The sequence below is a fragment of the Mirounga leonina genome, unplaced genomic scaffold (genome assembly GCF_011800145.1).
Source record: "Mirounga leonina isolate KUSES-001 unplaced genomic scaffold, KU_Mleo_1.0 Mir_172, whole genome shotgun sequence".
Classification (NCBI taxonomy): Eukaryota; Metazoa; Chordata; class Mammalia; order Carnivora; family Phocidae; genus Mirounga; species Mirounga leonina.
Window position 1 is genome coordinate 966,849 of NW_023270442.1, and position 22,574 is coordinate 989,422.

The following is a 22,574-nucleotide window of genomic DNA, read 5'->3' on the forward strand; positions in this document are numbered from 1 at the left end:
TGTATTACAATTAAAGAAAGAGTTAATTGAAACTAATAACTCTAAAGAGAACATAAGGCATTCTGAAACCATTCAGAGTAGTTAAATATTTGTTAGGTATGTATGACTAATAATATCTGAGAAAAAATCATTTTAGATGGTCATTAGAGATAGAATACAGATAAAGGAAACGGAAGACGGTACCAAAGCCCAAATAGTCCATAGGTAAGGGTAATAGACATCATGGAATTCCTGATTTAACAAGCAGAACAATAAAGGTGAAAAAATGTTTGCTGAAATACTAATATATTCAAACAAACGTTTTTTAAAGATTCCTTAAAATTTTCCAGAAAAAAGCAAAATGTTGAGACATGGCTAATAGAGGGGAGAGGGAGAAAAGAGAATTATTCTAGCTCTCCAAATCAAACAAATAGGAATTCCAGAAAGAACAAGCAAAAAAAGAGAGGAAAATAAACAATTTTTTTTCAAATTTGAGAACAAAAAGAAGTCATAAGTTTTCAACCACAATGCCCCAATGTGTCCCAAATAGTAGCTGGGTTTGCTGCTCAGAACATCAGCCTTTTGAGATGACTTTCTTAAAATTTCAGTCTACTTCTAGTGCCTGGAAATTGCTGGGCCCTGAGCAGGATGATTCAGCCAGGACTAGGACCCAGATCCATTTGCCTTAGACCCCAAGGAAGATAGTCTCTGACCCCTTTCCCAAGCCCACTTACACATAGGTGATAGACTCAAGCAGCTCTGAGACTTATGTCAGAGTGACCAGTGTAGTCAATAAGGTACTTCTGTGGGCTCACATGACATTGGATCACTGGGATGGCACTATCCTGGTGATTTGGAGTGACTCTCATGCAAGTCAGAAACAAAAGGATATTCAGGATTCTGGACTACTGGTGGTCCACTACTGACTCTTGGACTTGAGCCACACGTGTGAGCTGTGATTCAGCTCTGTTCCATCTGTATTCCAGCCACATTACTTCCTCTGGTCTATAGCACCAGAAAGTTGCAGGGACAGTTGCAGGCATCCTTTATCCTGTGCCTTCCCTAATCTGCCATTGGAACCCAGGGGGAGTCACCCCAACCCCTGCAGCAGGTGTCTTGTCAGTATCAGACTTCCCTCCAGTGAGGGCTGGCTTTATCTATTCTGAAGTCTTTGAGACCCCGTAACACTCAGCAACAATTGATGTCCTCTCTTTCCTTTTGTCCATGCGATAGTGTAGTGACCGCGTGATCTACTGGGTAAATATTAAGCCATGCTGGACAAGGGATGGACAGTCATTGTGAAAATGGGACTGCTTTACTGGATCTGCCAATGGGCCCCTTGCTTTTCCTTTCCAGAGGTGGCTCAGCATTGATGGATTGCACTCTAGGAATGTAATGATCACAAGCTGAGTTCAAGATGACATGGCTAGAAAATGTGCTGTTAAGATTTATGTTGTAAAAATCTATACTGTAAATTTAACATAACAATCTTTCTGTCTTTCCTTCCCTCCCACTCTCCCTCTTTTCATCCCTTTCCATCTTTATTACATTTTACAACAATAAATAAAAGCTTCCTGGGGCGCCTGGGTGGCTCAGTTGGTTAAGCGACTGCCTTCAGCTCAGGTCATGATCCTGGAGTCCCTGGATCGAGTCCCGCATTGGGCTCCCTGCTCAGCGGGGAGTCTGCTTCTCCCTCTGACCCTCCCCCCTCTCATGTGCTCTCTCTCATTCTCTCTCTCGCAAATAAATAAATAAAAAATCTTTTAAAAAATAAATAAAAGCTTCTAGGCATGAGATAACTGTGTAAAATTAATTAACTTTATTAATAAAACTAAACTTACATTTAAAAAAATGAAAGCTTTAAGTGGTGAGAACTTAATGTAGAAAATTGAAAAAGATGAATTTGGAGAGGTGCATAACAATTTGGATACAGGTGGGTCAGCTAGGGATAGGACATTTTTTTGTAGATTAGATTCCTCCCCTCACCAACTCTAAGATGCAGAAATCTCCTATCGAATGGAATTATATATACACACACATATATAAGATGGAAAAGTATTACTTGCTCAAAGGCGAAGGGGAAATATTGCATAGTTTCTGGGAGATTTCTCAGGTATTTCAAGGTATTAAAGATGACAAAAAAGCTTGCTATGAAAAAGGAAAATGTTTAACTATGTTCATATTAATATATTTATGCTTATTTGAACAAATAATATTTCTCCTTTTTACCAAACTCTGAACAACAGTTTTGGAAATATTATGTAAATAATGGGAACAAGTGAAATAAACCATTTGCTACATGTAAGACATTTACTGTAGATAGATTACCCTGGAGGTAGTCTAGATAAGAGGCCAGCATGATGGATAATAGGCGACTATTGCAATAATCTAGGGCAGAGAGAATGAGTTTTCAATCTCTGACATTGGTCATAGGAATGGAAAAAGGAAGAATGGGTTTGAGTAAGGTGTAATTCAGTGGTGCACTGGACGTGAGGTGTGAAGAAGAGTGGGATTTTGGATAAGTCTAAAGTTTCTAGACTGGCTGATTATTCTTGTCATCAAGATAAGGAACAGGAATACTCCTGATTCTCTTTTGCCCACGACACAACTGCTTGTACCAACTCTCAGACTTAGATGAAATTTGAAATGAGTTGTAGATTCGGTCCAGCCAGAACTGGTGGCATTCCAGCTAACAGAAGAAACTAATACGAGTTTGTTCTTTGTAGGTTTAAGGATGGAGCAGGTGGAATGAGAAAGAATGCTTTTTAAAGTCATATTATTTAGTCTCTTTCATATGCAAGTATTACTATGAAAAATTTAATATAAAATAAAAAGAAAATAAAATGAGGATACGACTTTCTATTTTATTCCACTTTTAATTCGTTTACCATTATTCTAACCAAAATGCATATTAATTTGTAAGCAGTAAATAAAGAATGCATTAACTAGAAGTTTTTTTATGCTTGGGAATTATTCTAAACATGGCCAGATTCACATAAAAAACTATAGCCAAATAAATTTTGTAGTACTCACCCTAGGATAGGTTTGAACATGTGTGACCACGTAGGGAAAAAAATACTAGATGAGAACAAGTGAACTTGCTATTTTTTGTCTGGGAAGATGTGTTGGATCCACAGAGAAATATTTATGTGGGAAAAAAATACTTTCAAATTTGTTGACGAATTTTTCAGCTTCCAAGAGTCTGTGCCATTGATGTTCCACATTTCAAAGATTAAATACCAAATGTTTAATGTATGAAAAATTTAACAGCTATAAATTATTTTACATCAACATCTATTCCAAAATGCAGTACTAGATTATCCTAGGTGTAGGGAGGTCCCTTCTGTCTGTTTCTGGTAATAAGGCTTTAATAACAGAGCTTTGGGGATTTTTTATATTGGTGTTCAGAGATCTGGAAATTCTGACGTGTCAATTCAATTCTTTGTAAAAGTGCATCTTTCCAGAAATATGCCTTGTCACAGACACTGTATACACCCATGTGCAAGCCTACACATAGACACACACTGATTAGTTACAATAAACAGAAACTACTCCCTTGAAGGCAAAGATTTTCATGTCATCTCTTAAAACAGCAGTTTTCAGATCAACTTTGGGGTTAGATGACAATCCAGAGTTTTTATTTTTCATACAACTGACTAACAAAAGGGTTTCAAGTTGATTTAATCTGTAACTGATAGTAATTCAGAGACTCCTGGGATAAAACAAACAGAATTGAATGCAAAAGGAAAACAGTGTAGATTATTAGTTTAGAAGTTAAAAAAAAAAAAATCAGGATACATTCCTCTGCACTAAAAAAAAAAAAAGAAAGAAAGAAATGAAAATCAGTTACTTCAATGTCTAATCATGAGGAAAAGATATTGCTAGTTTCCTTAGCAACTATGTCCTGAGTATTCTTCATTCATTTCTTTTCTACCAGAATCTGCCTCATTATGGTGAAAAGAAATTCAGTGTCACATCAATGAAAACTCTAATATTTATAGATCCAAATACATTTTTCTGTCTAGGGTGACTAAGTAAAGATGCTGAAATCCAGCAGAGGCTTGAACAAGAAAACTTAATTTAAATGTGAGAAGAACTGAAGTTTCTCTTGAATTTTACTTATGTATGCAGCATCCATTATTCGAGCATCTGAGAGAGATGTTTTTTTCATCTACTTTGACAGGCTCAGCTCTTTGGAGAGTTTATTTTATCTCCTCTAGTCAGAAGTTGATTTCAGCGGCACTTCTGGCACAAACTTAAAAGTCAAAATACAAAAGAACTAGCGTATTTATTCTTGTCTGGCAAAGATAAGATTTATTCTGTATGGTGTAAAAACACTGACAAACAATCTGCTTGATACTGAACCTTCAAAATACTTGCATAGTATATTTTCTAGTGGGAAAAATATGTGTTAACATAATTGACTATAAGTTGTGTTTCCTGTGATTACTTATAAAAATATAAATTTCAGTTACAGCTCTTTTATATAATTTGGCAACACTGCCATTTTGGTTGCTCCATTGATAGATGTCTTGATCACAAGTTGTGAAGAAGTTATTTTATTTTGAAATCACAGTTTTAATTTCCCCAGCTTTGTCATGTACCGAATCGTATAGTTCAAGTGTGTAATCTTAATACACTTACTTGTGCCTTTCTCACACATGTGAGAATGTGTCTCATATTCTGCATTTATTCCATGTCACTGCATTTATTCCATCCTCTATATTTTCATAGGACCCTCTGCATTTTTCTGCATAATTAACAATTTCTTTTTCTGTATTAATTGATCTAATGTCTTTCATCTTCAGAAGACTCTAGGTTTCATGCAGGGCACACAACTCTTTCATTTTATGCTATATCCCAGTACCCCACATAGGGTCTAACACACAGGAGGGCTCAGTTAATATATAATGAATGGAGGAATGAAAAATGAGCCAACAAAAATTTTACTTTTTATTATCGTTCATTTTTTAACCAAATTCCACTGATTATATTGAAACTATTGTCTTTGTATTCAGACTATATAAGCATTGCAACTTGTATAAAGGCATGAGGAAATGTGTATATACAGCTATATATATTTATTTCCATTGAGTTCATGGCTTGTTATTGTTTAAAGATACAACACAATATGGAACATATCACAGAGCTTGCTGATTGGAAGAAAAAAAATAAACTTATCTTGGAATTGACAACATTTTCAGGAAAGGAGAAATAAAAGAAACAAAAGTAAGCGAGAAAAAAAGTCAAAAGTATCCAGTATATTTTCTTCCTATTTCCTCCCATGAAGGCTAGGAATTTTTTTTTTTTTTTAAGATTTTTATTTATTTATTTATTTAACAGAGATAGAGCACAGGTAGGCAGAGCGACAGGCAGAGGGAGAGGGAGAAGCAGGCTCTCGGCTAAGCAGGGAGCTCAATGTGGGGTTCATTCCCAGGACCCTGGGATCATGACCTGAGCCGAAGCAAATGCTCAACGCCTGAGCCACCCACGCACCCCAAAGGCTAGGAATTTTAAGTAGATTTAATAATAAAGTTTGGAGTCAAGCAATTAGATGAATAAGTACATGGTTCACCTGGTATGTGGAGACTTTATTCATTCATTATAAAGCACCAAATGTGTGACTGGCATTTTCCTAGTTACTCTGTTTATAGCAGCAAGCAAACAAAAAAACTCTTTATTTTCAAGATTATATTCTAGTACAATTACAGACTACATATTTTTTTAAATATATAAAGAAAATACAGAAGAATGAGACCAATAGAGAGTAGCTGAGATTAGAGATTATTTTATAAAAAGTCATCAGAAAACATCACTGATAAAATGTCATTTCAGCAGAGAACTCAAGAGACAAAGAACTGAACAGGCAGATATCTAAGGAAAGATTTCCAGACATAGGGAATAACAAGTAAAATTCTAACTCATTTTCCTTTTCTTGGGGATCACAGGCCTATACTACCTGCTCTCCAATGTCTGAAAACTTAAAAACTATTGTTTTATATATTCGTTCTGGTGCTTTTGTTTGTTTTTCAGTAGATTGAGTTTAAGTTTAGACCCTATTACTCCATTGTGCTTAAAAGCAGAAATTTACCATTTATTTTTAATTTTTCCCAGAATACTTTCTTTAGTGCCCTTCACGCGGATGTACTAACTGAAGACAGACCAACTTCTCCAGAGAAGATTTTCTGAATATCAAGTGAATAAGTATTTTCTGAACAGAGTTTGGGAAAGAGCTAAGTAGGATCAGAATCCTTCAAACAGGAATTAAAAATAGGTAGTTCTAATTTAGTCTGAAGAATGTCTATGAGCCTAACAAATTCAATCAACAAATACTGACTATATGATTTGTGCCAAAAGTACTAAACTAAAGAGTATGAACAAATTACAGGTGAAATACTTTCTGGTTTCATGAAATATATATATATATATATATATATATATATATATATATACACACACACACACACACACACATATATATACATGTGTACATGTACAAATGTACATATATAATATAGATTTATAGATACATAAATCTATAGATACAAATCATAGATATATAAGAATTGGTTTTATTTATTACAAAATATTTCTAAGATTGTAAAAGTTTCAGCCACTGTTTTGAAGATGAATTTGTCTTGTATTTAGAAGCAAGGACTAAGAAAAGAATAAAAAAATGTGGGGGTTGGAGGGAAGGAATTATAAGTGGAAAAGGATGTATTACCAGATCCTTGAGTCAACAGTTCTTTTCTCTGCCTCAGTAGATGTGATCTGAATGGGAAAACAGTTTTCATTTCCTAGTTATTTTCACCATCTAGCTACTGGTATAAATTATTTAACAATTTAGTTGTGTACATGCTGAGCATGACCTATAAGCTGGTATGCTTGAATCATATTTGTGAACAGTATTCCATGCACTTTGGTTTGTTTCAAATGATATTTCAAAAGTCCAATACACACATTAAAAATAAACTCATACTCATTGGGAAAGTGTGCATCTATTTGGTGACATCATTAAAAAATCACTGTAAGAACATAAGAATAAAAAAAAATCACTGTAAGAATAAAACATATTTTATAGTATGTATCATTTTTAATTATAAATAATTATGGTAATCAAAGCAGAAAAGTTATCATTGAAAATTTGAAATATTTTCCTTAGAATTCATAGTCTTTATTTAAAAAAATAATTGAGACAATGTGAAATATTAAAGGCATTCATTTTACCATTATTTATTGGGAGCCTACACGTCTATAGACTTCTCCATGCCAGGACACAAATACGAAGAAGAGAATGATTCTCTGCTCAATGAACACAGTTTGAAGTGCCCGAGATATATATAAATACTACCAAAAAGAATGAAATGAGCAGGATCAGGATAAAGTACAGAGACAGGGCAAATAAACATATCTACAGTTAGTGGAGTAAATATCAACTAAATATAAATAGGCACATACAAATTTTTCAGGAAGAGATGGGAGGAGAATGGATACAAGGAAATGTAGTCCATAGGAAACCCTCCAAGCAAGGCACGGCATGTCAAGGGGTTACTAAAATTGGTTATTTATGGTTGAAACAAAGAAGGAGTTTATAAGATAGTACTAGATAAAAAGGCAGGAAAGATCACATCATAAAGAGCGTTGCCAACTTCTCAAATGTAGAAAAGGTGTTCAAAGCTTTTTGGTAGTCACAAAACATGGCCAAGAGCTTTGTGCTAAGGTCTTCAAATTCTAACCAAATACTTTTAATGGATTGACAATAAGGGATTTTAAGTAATGGAGGATATTGATTACATAAATTTTTAAAATATTGTCACTAGCTCCAGGATGAGAGCTACATCTAGGATGAAGAGAGTGGGGAACTGGGAACTGATAGCCCAGGCTAGAAAGAACAATTAGAAAGAAGGTTGATGTAGTAATCCCAGCAGGAAATCATAAAGTCTTAATTAAAGCAATGGCATTTGGAAGGGAAAAGTGGCAGGATTTCAGAAATATTGAAAGGTAAAATGAAAATTGGGTTGCTACAATAAAGTAAATGAAAGGAAATGAACCAGGGCAGACAAAAGCCATGTGATTTGGCATGTTATAAAATTGATTACCAAATTTCAAGGTTTGCCTAAGGTCAGGTCCAATTTGAATGTATTTTTTTCCTAAAACGTTTTTCTCATTTCTTCATCTAGCAAAATCTGATTCATGACATAGGTTTTAGTTCAAATATTATATCTAATTTGAAGCTTTTCTTGAATACAATAGCCTATATTAGGTATCCTTGTATGCATGTCTCTGTTATTTTTTTCTGAAAATTTAGCATAATAATTATTCCTTTCCAATTTTTTTTCTCCTCCTCACTGGAATATAAGATCCATAAGTGATAGAGCTTCATCTATATCATTTCACCTAGATGCCCTTGCTGCTAACAGCAATTTGAGCATTAATGCTGTTGTAAATATTTGTAAAAGAAATAATTTTTAAAAAAAGAAATGAACAAACATGGATATTATAAGTGTGTAAATATTATGTACTATGCTTTTTAAATTTAAGAAGCAAAATTTACATTTTCTGTGACTTAAATCTCAAGAATAAATTCCTACAATATATACTTCTGGGCAACACTAAAAGGACATTTTGGACTTCTATGCTCATGATATATGTGATTTCTTTAATCGTGTCTTCCCTGTGAGTTATATTACTTGCTCTATAGAGTGTGGGGGCAGCCATTTTGCTTCTCAGAGCAGTGCAAGTGTTAGTTTTGATATGTGGCTTAGTCCTTAGCTATCTTTAAGATCATTTTTCTTCACATATGCAGTTATAACCTTTGAGAATTTCTAAAGCGTTTCTAATCTAATATATCCTGATTTAGAGAGCTGAGAGCTGAATGAAAAGTATTCAAGGAGAAAGATGCTTACCATAATATGATTCTTAGCTCAAAAATTCATTCATCCATAGCTTTAAAAAGACCCAAGACAACCGACCTTCAGGTCAGGGGAGCAAGTCACATATTATAGAGAAGGACAATCTGAGCCTATAAATAATTTCCTGCAGTTTATCATTTCTCTTTAAAGAAATAAGAGCTTTAAAGTGTAGTAACTGTGGACCCAAAGGAAACATTTTTTTGGATCGTTTTACTATAATAGTTTTTAAAAGGCCCAGAGAGTAATGGAAAGTAGATAGCACTCCCCCTCTTGCTTTGGCCCCTATCTGTCTATTGAATTGATAGTTAAGCAAACCTAGCCAGTTTTTTTTGTAACAAATGATTAGAAATCTGAGGAGCTTTCATTGGCATAAGATGTGGTGGGTTTCTTTCTCTGTCACTCTAACCCCACAAAAGAATTTATTTTTTGATCAATTTTAACTATGTTGATAAGATAAAATAAGCAGAATCACAGTTGTTTTTCTTTGGAGTAGTGACTAAAATACCTAGATATTCAGCTATTTAAAAGAGTTTGGATTAAAAAACAAAACCATGTGTGCATAATGTTTACATTTGAAAAACATGGGCTCTAATCCTGATTTTATTCCTTCCTTGCTGTGAAACTTGAAAAAATAAAATCAGTCTCTGAACATTACATTTTTCCAGGTACAATTGATAGGGAAAAATCTGTGTTCTAAGATGGCCGACTGAGCCAGCAAGGGAGTACCAGTCCCGGCCCCGGGGGCTCTCCGGGGTTCTTCTCCCTGCTCCGTTTCCCTCCAGCGCCAAAAGTGCCAAGTATGCAGAAGTAGAAGTGTATAAATTAGGCCCTCTGTCTGTGCTCAGGGCTCAGACCTTTGGAGATCATTCTCCTCGGAGCCTGATGGTGTTAAATAAACCTCCTATCCTCCCAGATCTCTGAGTGCCACTTGGTTCTTCAGTCCAGGTTCCGTAACACAATGAGAATGGTTTATTTGATGACTCCAAGTCGGTTTACTCTCTCCAGTACTTAGTTACAAGAAACAAGATCTGATCTAGTTTAACATAAGAAGAAACATTGAAAGATATTATGTAGTATAGCTTATCTCCAGGAAGAAATGACATTCGACCTCAACCGTGCCCATCCAGGAATACTCCATTGCAACCCCAAAACATTTTTGCTGCAGCTACTGAGAGCAACACTCAGGCGTGGAATCAAACGGCACCAGTTCTGCCTCTGCCACTACTGACTTGAAAGACAGATCTTGGGCCCCACCCTTGTTGGAAGGAACCCCAGTCTTACTTCTGACTCAAAATCCCACCCACCAGCTTGATACAAAGAGCCAGGCAACATGCTTATGATCTAGCAACAAGAGAAGCCTAGGAAGTATTTTCTGGCATCTGTTTCAGAAGGCACGGATGCAGGTCACTCTTTCCACAAATGTAGAATGGATACTTGAAAGTTTTTGGTGATTACAAAACACAAAGTGAAGCTTCACTGGACCCCTTCAGTCCTTAAATGAGGGATATCCAAATGGGAAAAGAAACTTTTATATGTAATTAATTAAATATTTTACTTTACATAGAGCTGAATTTCCATCTTGGAAATGCAGTTTTGACTAACCACATTATCGATAACAAAAGGGTATTGAGATTTCTTTTTACACAAGGCCCTTGGTTAGGAATCAGAGTTTACAAAGAGGTCCTCATGCTTCTCTACACATTTTGCTAACTGAAGACTTGACAGTAACAACACAATCAATTGAAAAGAAAAACAACTAGTCAACAAGGTATTTTATCACATGATTCACCCAGACAATTTGAGCAATAAAAAAGGATAGCTAGTTATCTACTGAATGATAAATATAGAAATTTTAATTATTTTTAAGTCTAGGAGTCAAAACATTTGGTAAACATCTCCTGAAGGTCAAAATGTGAAATTTCTCTAGACTTTGAAAAAAAATGTGTCTAATTTGATTTTACTTTTAACCATTTTTGTATTTGTTAGGTAATCTATAAATATTAAATGTTGTATCTATGACACATCCCTCCTATTAGTACAGTAAGTAAATGAGTAAATGTATAATTATGAAATTATTCTGAAAGTCTAGTTAGGAAAATTAGATTTTTTTTTTCCTTTCCGTGGAGTACTATTTGCAATCATTCTGAAACTACAAAGTGAGTTTTAATCAGGATTCCCTTTGCATATCGTCTGAGTTGTGTTGCTCAGTTGATTATCAATTTCAGTCCTTGTGGGTGACCAGCTGTTCTCTTGTTGTACATCCTGCAGGGTGGATCTGAGCATGCAATTTCTTTGAGGCTAACATGAATTTCATGCTAGGACTAGTTCAAAGGTATATGCATTCCTTTTGCTTGTCTCTGCACCACTCTACTCTTATGCCTATTCATTTTTGATTTTAGAAATATTCCTGGCACAAAAATGAAGCTCATAATGAGTGGAAATGCCTCTTTGTTAATATTTATCAGTTAATATTACAGATTGGTTGAATCTGTTTGCAAATTTATTTTTAAATCATTCGTATATTTATATTGTGGATAGTATTGGCAAGTATTACAGGAATTCTTTTCCTTTAGTGCCCGTGGTTCTTGGTCACACCACTTCAAAGACAAAGAGTGGTGGGTAACAAAACAAAGTTTATTGAGCAATAGTACAAAGCTCCTGAAGAGGGAGGGGATCCAAGAGGGTTGTCACCAGAGTTTCTAAGTCTAGGGGTTTTTATGGGCTTGTTGGAGAGCTGTTTTAATCTGATTAACCCTCCATGAGCCTGTCAGCCAATCAGGTGGTCATCAACCTATCATGTGGGAAAGGGTGGAGGGCTCCTTCCAGGGTGGTGTAAAATCCTTTTAAGGGTGGTTTCCTCTTAGGGCGAGGGCCCCTTGTCCCTGCCTGCTTTTCTTCCAACTATCCTTCATTACAAGGAAGAAAACAATGAGAAGATATTTGAAGAAAAAGTTTGAGGATGATGGGATAGATCTTTAACAAAAAAACAAACAACAACAGATCTATCTATCTACCATCTATCTATCTATCTATCTATCTATCTATCTATCTATCATCTATCTATCTATATCATCTATCTATCTATATATAGATAGATAGATATAACTTTTCTGAATGTTGAAATTTAGAAGCTAATATCTACTATTTCATGCCAGTCAATATTATGAGTGTTTCATATATATTATCTTAATCATTTCATTATTATTTCTTAAGAATATTGTTATTATTCCCATATTATAGTATAGAAACAGGTAGGGGAGTGAGTTAACTTGTCCCAAATGAAAAAGATTCTAAGTCAAGTGGACTTCCCAGGGGAATCAGACATTTTGTTTTGTTTTCTTTTTCCCATAGAGACTACTTAGACAACTACTAGGATGAATTTCCCCCCTCACTTAACTCAAAAGTCTTGTTTCTATATCTGTAGTAAGAGTTAACACCATCTTGAGGACATTAGAAAAGATTTAATAAATATTTGCTGTTTATGAATGTTTTAGTTCCTCTGATTAGGAGACCACATAAATATATGGAAGTTATTAACAGCAAAATATTGATATAAGCATTATAATATCATCAGAGTCACTCACAAGGAACAAAATAATAATGAGACTTCCTGAGTATTTATCCGGAGGTCTAGTGATTCCTTATGTTTATTTATTATGTTTACATTTGTTTTCTCATTATATGATTTAAAATGCAACAATAGCGCTGTTGTAATGTCCCTGTCCAGCCATGCTGCTAGAAACTCTCCCTGCACATCCCATCTCTTTTACTTGCCAAGCAGTAAGCAGTTCATGCAATGCATGGAGGCACCTGGCCTGCAAAATGATTATCATTTACTTCCTGGGTGACCAATTCAAGTACAGTAATTAGAAAAGTAACAAGGTCAAAAGGAAATCCATTTATTGTGGACTTATTTGCACTTAGTAAAACGATTCAAACAATATATATCCTTTGGAATGCATGCATAAACTTAGTCATGCTAAATTGCTTATTTTGTAAGTTATATTTGCAAATGAACATGTATTAAGAAAATAATGAGTGTCCTTAAATCTATGAAATGAGAGACTATATAAGAGAAAAACTTCCTATTACCAAATGTTTTTCTAGTTGACTAGCTCAATTTTAAATTAAAACTTCCATAATTTTATAGATCCAGAAAGTATTATGTTATTTTATCCATAGGATATATAGAGAGGATAGTTAGAATATGTTTGTAGAGTAAGTAATTATAGAACCACTCATCAGTCTTCCAGTGTTTGTCATTGTAAGCCCCTCATGAGTCTGTTTTGTAAACAGAATAATTGAAATACCTTAGGACTAGCTAGAATCCTAAAACAAAGGAAAGATTATTTTAGGAAAACAGAAATTGGGACCATAAACAACATAGAAGTTAAGGACAAAATGCATTTTATAAGATTCTTAGGCTTGATTTAAGTTTAAACTAAATTAAGTTTAAAATGTAATGCAAAGTTGTGGTGTAAGTGACAAAAGAATGTGGTGTTACAGATAACTTTAATTTTAGACACGATAGTGAATATATTCTGTGTCATTAGCTTTAGTTTTATAACATTTTTAAAATTTGCCTCAATATGAGTGGTATACAAAAATGTGTTTTTTATCAAAAAATTATTTGAACATGAAATAATTTTACAATAAATCTTTAATGTGTATATTGAAAAACAACAAAAGTTGCATATCATGTGTAATGGCTAATTTTGTGTGTCAACCTGGCTAGACTGTAGTAATCAGTCACTTATTTAAACAACCACTAATCTAGGTGCTGCTGTGAAAGTTTTTTATAGGTGTGATGTGAGATAAAGGGAAGTATATATTGGTCTCTGCCCCCCAGTTCCTGGCACAGGGCTCTTGAACCTCTTATAATTTCCTAAGTGATAAGAGAAATAGGAACATCTTTTATTCTAATATTTGGTCTTTGACCCGGGTTTTGACCCAGGCCTCCTAAAAGCCTTGTCATTTCCTAGGTGATAGGAGTGTCTTTGTTCTGATGAGGCACATAGTTGGGTTCCAGGATGGCTCCTGATTGAGGGCTGGTCCCTGGAAAGACCAAGACATGATGAGAAATGTGGTATTTTTAGCCCCACCCCTATTGTCTTGAGAAGGGCTAGAAATGGAGGTAATGATCAATTACCCCGACATGATAAAGCCTCCATAAAAATCCAAAAAATGTTTTCCAGGTTGGAAAACACATCCACATATCAGAAGGGTGATATACCACAACTCTACAGGGACAGAAGCTCCTGAGCTTGGAACTGTCCCAGACATTGCCCTATGTATCGCTCCATGGGGCTGTTCAGCTGTATACTTTATTATAAACTGGTAACTTTTAATAAACTGGTAAATATAAGTGTATCCCTAAATTCTGTGAGCTGCTCTAGCAAATAACTTGAAACTGAGGGGTGGCTCTTGAGAACCTCAGATATATAGCCAGTTGTTCAGAAGCACAGGGGATGAACTGGACTTGAGATTGGCATCTAAAATGGGGTGGGAGCAGCCTTGTGGGTCTAATTCCTTAATCTGTGGCTGACACTATCACCAGGTAGAGACTGTCAAAATAGAATTAAATTGTAGGGCACCCAGCTGGTGTTGCAGAGAATAGCTGGGTGAAGGAAATCCCATGCACATCTGGTGTCAAGTGTTGTGAGTGTGACTGTAGTATAAGAATAAAGGAGAAACACAGGAGGAAGACTGTGTTTTTCCCAAAACATATGGTTAGCATCTACAGTCACTTGATTTTAAGTAAGAGAGGTTACCTTCCATAATGTGGGTAGGCTTCCTCAAATCAGTTGAAGGCTTTAAGAATAAGAAGTGTGGTTTCCCATTAATTCCTGCCTGAGTTTCCAGGCTGCTGGTCTGCCCAACAGATTTCAGACTTGCCAGTCCCCACAATTTTTGAGCCAATTCCTTAAAATAAATTTCTTTATATATATCCATATATATACATATATATATATATACACACATATCCAAATCTATATATCTTCTTTATATATATCCATATATATATATATATACACACATATCCAAATCTATATATCTTCTTTATATATATCCATATATATATATATATATATATATATATACACATATCCAAATCTATATATCTATATCTTACTAGTTCTGTTTCTCTGGAAGACACTGACTGGTACAGATCTGAGTGCCAAAAATTGGGGTGCTCCTATAACAAATATCTAGATTGAATAAGTGATTTTGGAATGGGTTAATGAGTAAAGGCTGGGAGAGTTCTGAGATGCATGATAAAAAAGCCTATGTTGCCTTAAAGAGACTATTGGTAGAAATATAGGCATTAAAGGTCATCTTATTGTGAACTCAGAAAAAAAGTGGGGGAGTTGCAGAACAAGCATCCAGTCTTTAAGAATACATATATTATCATGGACAGACTGTTGGTAGAAGCATAAATGTTAAAGGTGCTTCTGGTGATGTCCCACATAGAAATGAGAAGCATATTGATAGACATTGAAGGAAAGTAACTCTTTTTAATAAATAGCAAAAAAAAAAAAAAGGCTAAATTGTGTTTTGGTATTGGGTGGAAAGTAGAACTTAAGAGCAATGAGTTTGGATTTTTAGCTGAGATTTGTAAGCAAAGTATGGAAGATGTGACTTGGTCTCTCCTTGCTGCTTATAGTAAAATGCAAACAGAAAGGGTTACATTAAGGAAGAAACTATTAAAAAGGAACTGGAACTCAATGATTTGGAAAATTCTCAGCCTATCCAAATTGCAAAAGATGTGAAAGTTTGTGCTTCAGGGAATACCTAGAGGGTGGCTAGACAAACTTCTGCTGGGGAGATTAGGTGTGTGACTCATGGATCCAATCAACCATCTCAGTAGAAGCTAGGAATCTAGATGGGGTTGTCCAGGAGGGATCTTAGAGAATGCTTGTGTCTAATGAAGTGAATCCTCATGACACAGACAGATAACCCACAAGTGTTTTCAAGATGTTATATCAAAACAACAGAACAAAACAAAAAACAACCAGTTTGGACTGAAAGGATCAGAGATGGAATAAAATGAAAGAAGGCTGTTGAAATTCTGGAGTTCTGGAGGCAGGAAATGGGATGACAGAGCTACTGGACTATGAACATGTGTTAACCTTCCAGAAAAATGACTGTAGACTTAGAATCAATGCTCGAATAGGTTAAGATTTGGAGGAAAGTTGGGGTAGGCTAAATGCACTTTGCATGTGGGACAGATGTGAATTTGGGGTAGAAGGAAAATTATTCTGGGTTAATTAATGTCTCCATATATCTAATAAGGTTTCCCAAAATTCACATCCACCCAGAACCCTAGAATGTCACCTTTTTTGAAAATAGAGTCCTTACAGTTTTAATTACTTAAGATAAGGTTTTGTTGTTGCTGTTGTTGTTGTTGTTGTTGTTGTTGTTGTTGTTGTTGTTTTGAGAGAGGCAGGGGAGGGGCAGGGGGAGAGGAAGGAGAGAATCCAAACAGACTCCCCACTGAGCACAGAGCTGGACACCACGGGGCTTGATCTTACGACCCTGAGATCATAACCTAAGCCAAAATCAAGAGTCCAATGCTCAACCGACTGAGCCACCCATGTGCCCCAAGATAAGTTTATATTGGTTTAAACTAGGCCCTAAATCCAACTGACCACTGACCTTCTATGGAGAGGGAGCTTTGGAAACACACACACACACACACAGGGAAGAAGGCCATGTGAAAATGAAGGCAGAGACTGGAGTGATCTATGAGCTACAGAATGCCAAGGATTGCTGGAAACCCCCAGAAGCTTGAAGAGAGGCATGGACAGAGTCACCCTCTGAGGCCCAGAGAACCATCACTACAGATACTTTGATTCAGACTTCTGGTCTCCTGACCTGTGAGAGAGGAAATTTCTGTTGTTTTAAGTGACTTAGTTTGAGGTATTTTGTTATGGCAGCACTAGGAAGCTAATAGATCATGTAATAAAGTTTAGTTTAATTTGAGGCCATGATCAATAAATTTATTATTTGATGCTTTCTCAGGTAAAAGAAAGTAAAAATAAATTTTATACTTTCTAAGTCATGTACCTCAGGAAGAATAGAATGCATGAAAAAATAATATTCTTAGTATTTGTACATGCAGTGAAGAAATATATTTAAATAATAAAATACCCATAAGGGCCATGCCAATTTATTGCATTTTGATGAAATATCTGTTTACTTCAAATAGAAATAATTCAACATGATGTCTTTAAATATTATTTGCCTCTAAACTGCTTTTTACTTATAATCAATCTTTTAATATGTGTTTCTTTTATTAAGTCTATAAAATTTGTTTGTATAAATAAAGCTTAAAGCTTAGCAGCTTGCCAGAGGCACAGATGTCAAATGGTATACTTTTTAAATGAATTATTATGAAGAATTTTAGCTACATTTTTTTGAAAAATAAACTAATTGTGAATTAGAGCAGCTATTACACAAGTATTAAAAAAATATTACTGGTATCAGAATGTAATATATTCAATAGGAAATAAGGTAATAGTAATTGGGGAGCTAAAGGAGCATTGAGGCTATATTTTCTATTCAAATGAATTAAACTTATTAAAAATATGATTCATAATATATTGCATTTGTCTCTGGGTAAGAAAAAGGGCACATTTCATTATCAAACTTTCTTTTTATCTTTTCCGATTACCCTGCAGCATTAAGAAAACACATTTTCCCACTTTTAATTAAAGTCACACATGATCAGCTTTAACTGGTAAGCACAAATAAACCTTTATAACTTTTATGTTTAGTGCATCTACACATATCCAAAGCCTCTAAAATATTTTGTTGCTTATAACAGACTATTAAAATAAATTAGAACAATATATAGGGTGATTTTGTTCCTAAATATAGATGTAAGTACTGAATTCAAGTTGCCATAATTTCACCCAATATAATAAATTAATATTTTTAATTTTTGATGTATCATTTTCTAAATAGAAGGGTCTTACTTTGACTTTAAACTTTAATTTTATGTTGTATAACTTTTATTTTTTTCCCTAGGATGCAGAGTTTAACTTCATATTCACTGTTGAGAAAATGTTAACTTATTAATCACATATTATATATTGGGCATTCTGTTACATCCAGATAAATTAATACAAATCATCCTTCAATAAATGAATGTAAAAAATAAGTCATGTCTATGGGCGCCTAGGTGGCTCAGTTGGTTAAGCGACTGCCTTCAGCTCAGGTCATGATCCTGGAGTCCCGGGATCGAGTCCCGCATCGGGCTCCCTGCTCAGCAGGGAGTCTGCTTCTCCCTCTGACCCTCCCCCCTCTCATGCTCTCTCTATCTCATTCTCTCTCCCAAATAAATAAATAAAATCTTTAAAAAAAAAATAAGTCATGTCTATGTTCCATTATAAATGAGATAAATAAAAGCATGACAGAAGTCTCAGAAGTTGAGAAGAGTTAAAATGTACCAGGTGGGTTAGAGATGTTTATATAGGAGGAGACGTTTCAATTAATATATTTGAGGTCAAAAGCATGGAGCTCAGGTGGTGAATACTGCCATAATCTAAACAAGATATGACAATGGCCTGGACCAGATGAAAACTGGTTTGATTATGAGGGCTAAACAAACAGGAAAAACTGATGGAACACATATGAAGTTGAGTGAAAGAGAATCAAGGATGGCTCTTTTTTTTCTTCTTGTCTGTAAAGTATATTGTCTTTTACTGAAATTGGGAAGGCTTTGGTGGGATGTGTTTGGAGGGAATCAAATTCCTTTTGTACATATTAGGCTTGGAGTACTTATTAGGCATCTAAGTTGAGACAGAGAATGGACAGATTTATGAGTCAGAGTACAAAGGAGATTTAAATTTTGGAGGCATCAGCTTTTAAATAGTATTTAAAACCATGAGATTCGATTGAGTGAGATCCCAAGAGAGTGAGTCTAGATCAGGATTTCTCAACTTTAGCAATATTGATATGGCTAGCTGGATAATTCTTTGTTTTGCAAGGGTGTCCTGTTTATCATGGGATTTTAGCAGCATCCCTGGCCTCTACCCACAATATTTTAGTAACAACCCCTAATTGTGGCAATCCAAAATGTTATCAGATATTGCCAATGTCCTATCAAAGAACAATTGTCTCCCATTGAGAATCACTGCTCTAGTTAAAAACAAAACAAAACAAAACAAAAACAATACTCCAGGACTAACTTTTAGGATCCTACAATGTTGATGAGTTAAGGACACCTGGAGAAACCAGCAAAGTATCTGCAAAGAAGCCGGAGAGGAAAAAGAATAATCAATTAGGAACAGTCCTCTGAAAGGCAAGTGAAGAATCTGCCACAAGAAGAAAAGAGAAGGAAACTGTGTCAAAAGCTGTAGTTTGGTTAAGCAATGGCTGGGATAAGACTTGCCAATTGTTTTAGTGACATCCAGATGACTCGAAATCTTATCAAGAACACTTTTGGTGGAGTAGTGTGGGAATCTGGATATTTACACTATGCCAGATTACATCCCACAGATTACATGAAGATCATAGAATCAAAAGTTCAAACTGCAACAGAGATATCAGACTTAACCACTCAAACCCATCAGTTAATCTTGGCATCACTGAAAGTGAAGCTAAAGGATAGCACGTTCCCATGAGTTGCTGTTATCAGTAATGTAGTATATAATATTCTAGCTACAAAGTTGAACCCAAATTTAATCAAGGCTCTACATATAACTGACAGCTTACAGAAATAATGGAACTAAAAAAATAAGTTAAATAACAGCATAATAAAACAATAAGGGAAATTTAAAAAATGGGGCATTCTACAAAACATTTGATATCAGCCATAATTCTATGACATGCATATAAAGGGTAAAAGGACACTCAAGAACAAAATAAGCTTAAGAGTCATAAACATGCAATTTATAGACCTTGTTTGGATCCTGACTTTTTAACAAACCAAGCATGAAAAAAAAATATGAAACAATTGGAAAGATTTCAGTATAGAGTGAATATAGGGTGATAGAAAGAGCTATTTTTTTAAAGCTATATCTGTTGTTAGGATTAACCACGGACTGACTGTGGTACAAAATGTGAAGGATTTAGTCTGACATAAGAAGCCTGTGTCCATTTTGGGCTGTTTGACTACTGACAACTTCTAGGCCTCCCTGCTCCCTCTTCACTTTGGGTCTTACTTCTGGGGATGCTGATAAGAAAGCCCAAGTACTCCCTCTTTGGTGCTGGTGGGAAAGTCAAAACATGCAAGGCCTGAGTACCAGTGGAAACCCTACCCCAGGCCCATACCCCTGATCACAATAAAAATCCCAAACTAGTCTCTTGCCCTTCTTCCCTCAAGCCAGCTTTTCAGACCAGCTCAGAACATGTGTGTTCTCTCCAAAATCCCTTATGATGTGATTAATAAATTTTCATACACTTTTTGTAAAGATTTAATTTATTTATTTGAGAGAGACATAGCACAAGTGGGGGAAGGGACAGAAGGGGAGGGAGAGGGACAAGCAGACTGCACTGAGCGTGGAGCCCAACACAGGGCTCTATCCCAAGACCCTGAGATCATGACCTGAGCCAAAACCAAGAGTCAGATGCCTAACCAACTGAACTATCCAGGTGCCCAAACTTTTCATATGCTTTTGATGTGTGTGCATGTGTGTGTGTGTGTGTGCTGTCATCAGTCTTGATATCTGAACCAAATTTTGAGTTGGGGGAGGCAGGTCCATCCTGCCTCCCAGAGTGTCCACAACAGGATGCAGTGCTATGGCATCTAGAATGTATTGTAATATACTATGAAGAAAAAAAGGAAAGAAGGAAGGAAGGGAGGAAAATAGTAAGAAAAAAAAGTAGGTAATAAAAAGAGATGGACAAACTGTGTTGCTAATATGCTCAAATTTCATGATTTAAGTAGTATCAGAGTGATGGTGAAGGGGGTACCATCTACTTCTCTTCTTGAGTTCAACAGACTTCACAACTATGGTACTATTTACCTGTTCTTTGGGTACTAATATCCGTTCTCATTACATCTACTGGGCATGTCCAAGCATATACAGTCCTGGTCCTGTTATTTTGTGTGCTGAAGTTAGAATGCTCTAAGCTCTAATAAACCACAAATTTATTCCAATTCTCTGTCCTTTAGGCACAGTCTTGTCTTAACCTCTTTCCTAAGGAATGGCTGCATAAGCAGGTTCTACTCTCTCTACCTGTGAAGCCACACAAGGTTACCCTCTCTAAATCAGGTTTCCCAAGTTACAGAGAAAAAAAACTCTGCAAGATCTTCCCTTCCCAGAATTCCATTCAAGGGAGTTGGAATAATCCCACTTGACAGCAGAATATTCGTATCTACCCCATGGTCTCTGTGTCATCACCAGAGCAATGGAGGGTTAAGAGTCACTCACCACTCTCTCAGTTCCTTATTTCCTTTCTCAGTAGGCTTCTTCCCAAGTCTGGAAAGGGTTGTAGAGGCTTTTCCCAGCCTGCTAGGAAGTTGCCTCTTATTCTACTCTTTATGGTAGAACTTTGTGTTCTGAGTTTACCAAACTTTAATTCTTGCCTCCACCAACCCCAGTGAAGTTTTGTAAATAAGAACTTTGGCTTTCACAAATATTCCTGTCAAAGACTATTTTAAAAGACTTAACTAGACATCACTGACTTTATTTTCTGCCAAGGCACCCTCCTTTACCTCTTTTCCAAGACTACAAAGGATGCCTCGATCTATATGGTCCCAGATTGTAAGACAGCAAAAATTGCCACAAATTAAAAATCTTATTTCAATCTTATTTCAAAATCTATTTTTTTCACATATACTTCCAGGCAATCACATTCTCTAACTATATTAAAAATTCTAAATATTCAACAATCTTGACATTATTCATGTAAATAAGTCTGTAAATTAACTACAAATGTGAGTAGCAAAAAGATCCTTCAATTCTTTGCTCATCCACATATTAATTCATTTACTTTATGTAAGAAAAAATTATGTAGAACCCACTATTTAGATATCATTTAAAAATTTTAAAGCTACAAAATTAAATAAAATACATCTTTTTCCTTCAAGGAACTCATAGAGAACAAATGGTTTAATGCATAGATAATTATGAAAAATGAAGAAATAGGTATGTCTTATACACAGGGTTTTGTGGGAACATTGACTATCTGTAAGTAATCTAACCAAGAAGAGTTAAGTGGATCTTGACATCCATTTTAAAGGAAGTTGGCCAGCTGGAAGGAGAATAGGCAGTCTGGGTAAAGGGTTACTATAATTAGTAGTGGGTAAAACCATAGAAGGGTAAAAGTAAGAAACCATGCACAGAATGATGAGGCATAAACTGAGACTTAAGGAACTCCAGCAATTAGAAGATTAGAATAGTAATCTTGCAGGAGATTAAGAGTGTCAGAGAATTTGAACGCAGAATGTGTGGGCTCAGTATATATTTAAAAAATTAAAAAGAGCATTTCAAGCCATGTTCTCTTATTCTTCAGGTCACCAATTAAACACAAATTTCTCTAGGTGTATCACTGACTCCCACAGTAAATTACATCCTTCTCTAATACTATATTTAAAAATTACCACAATTACAGTTTTTTCTTCCTAGGAAATGAATCTTCCTTTTTTAAAAAAGATTTATTTATTTATTTGAGAGAGAGACAGAGAGCGCATGCATGTGAGTGGGGGAAGGGGTAGAGGGAGAGGGAGAGGGA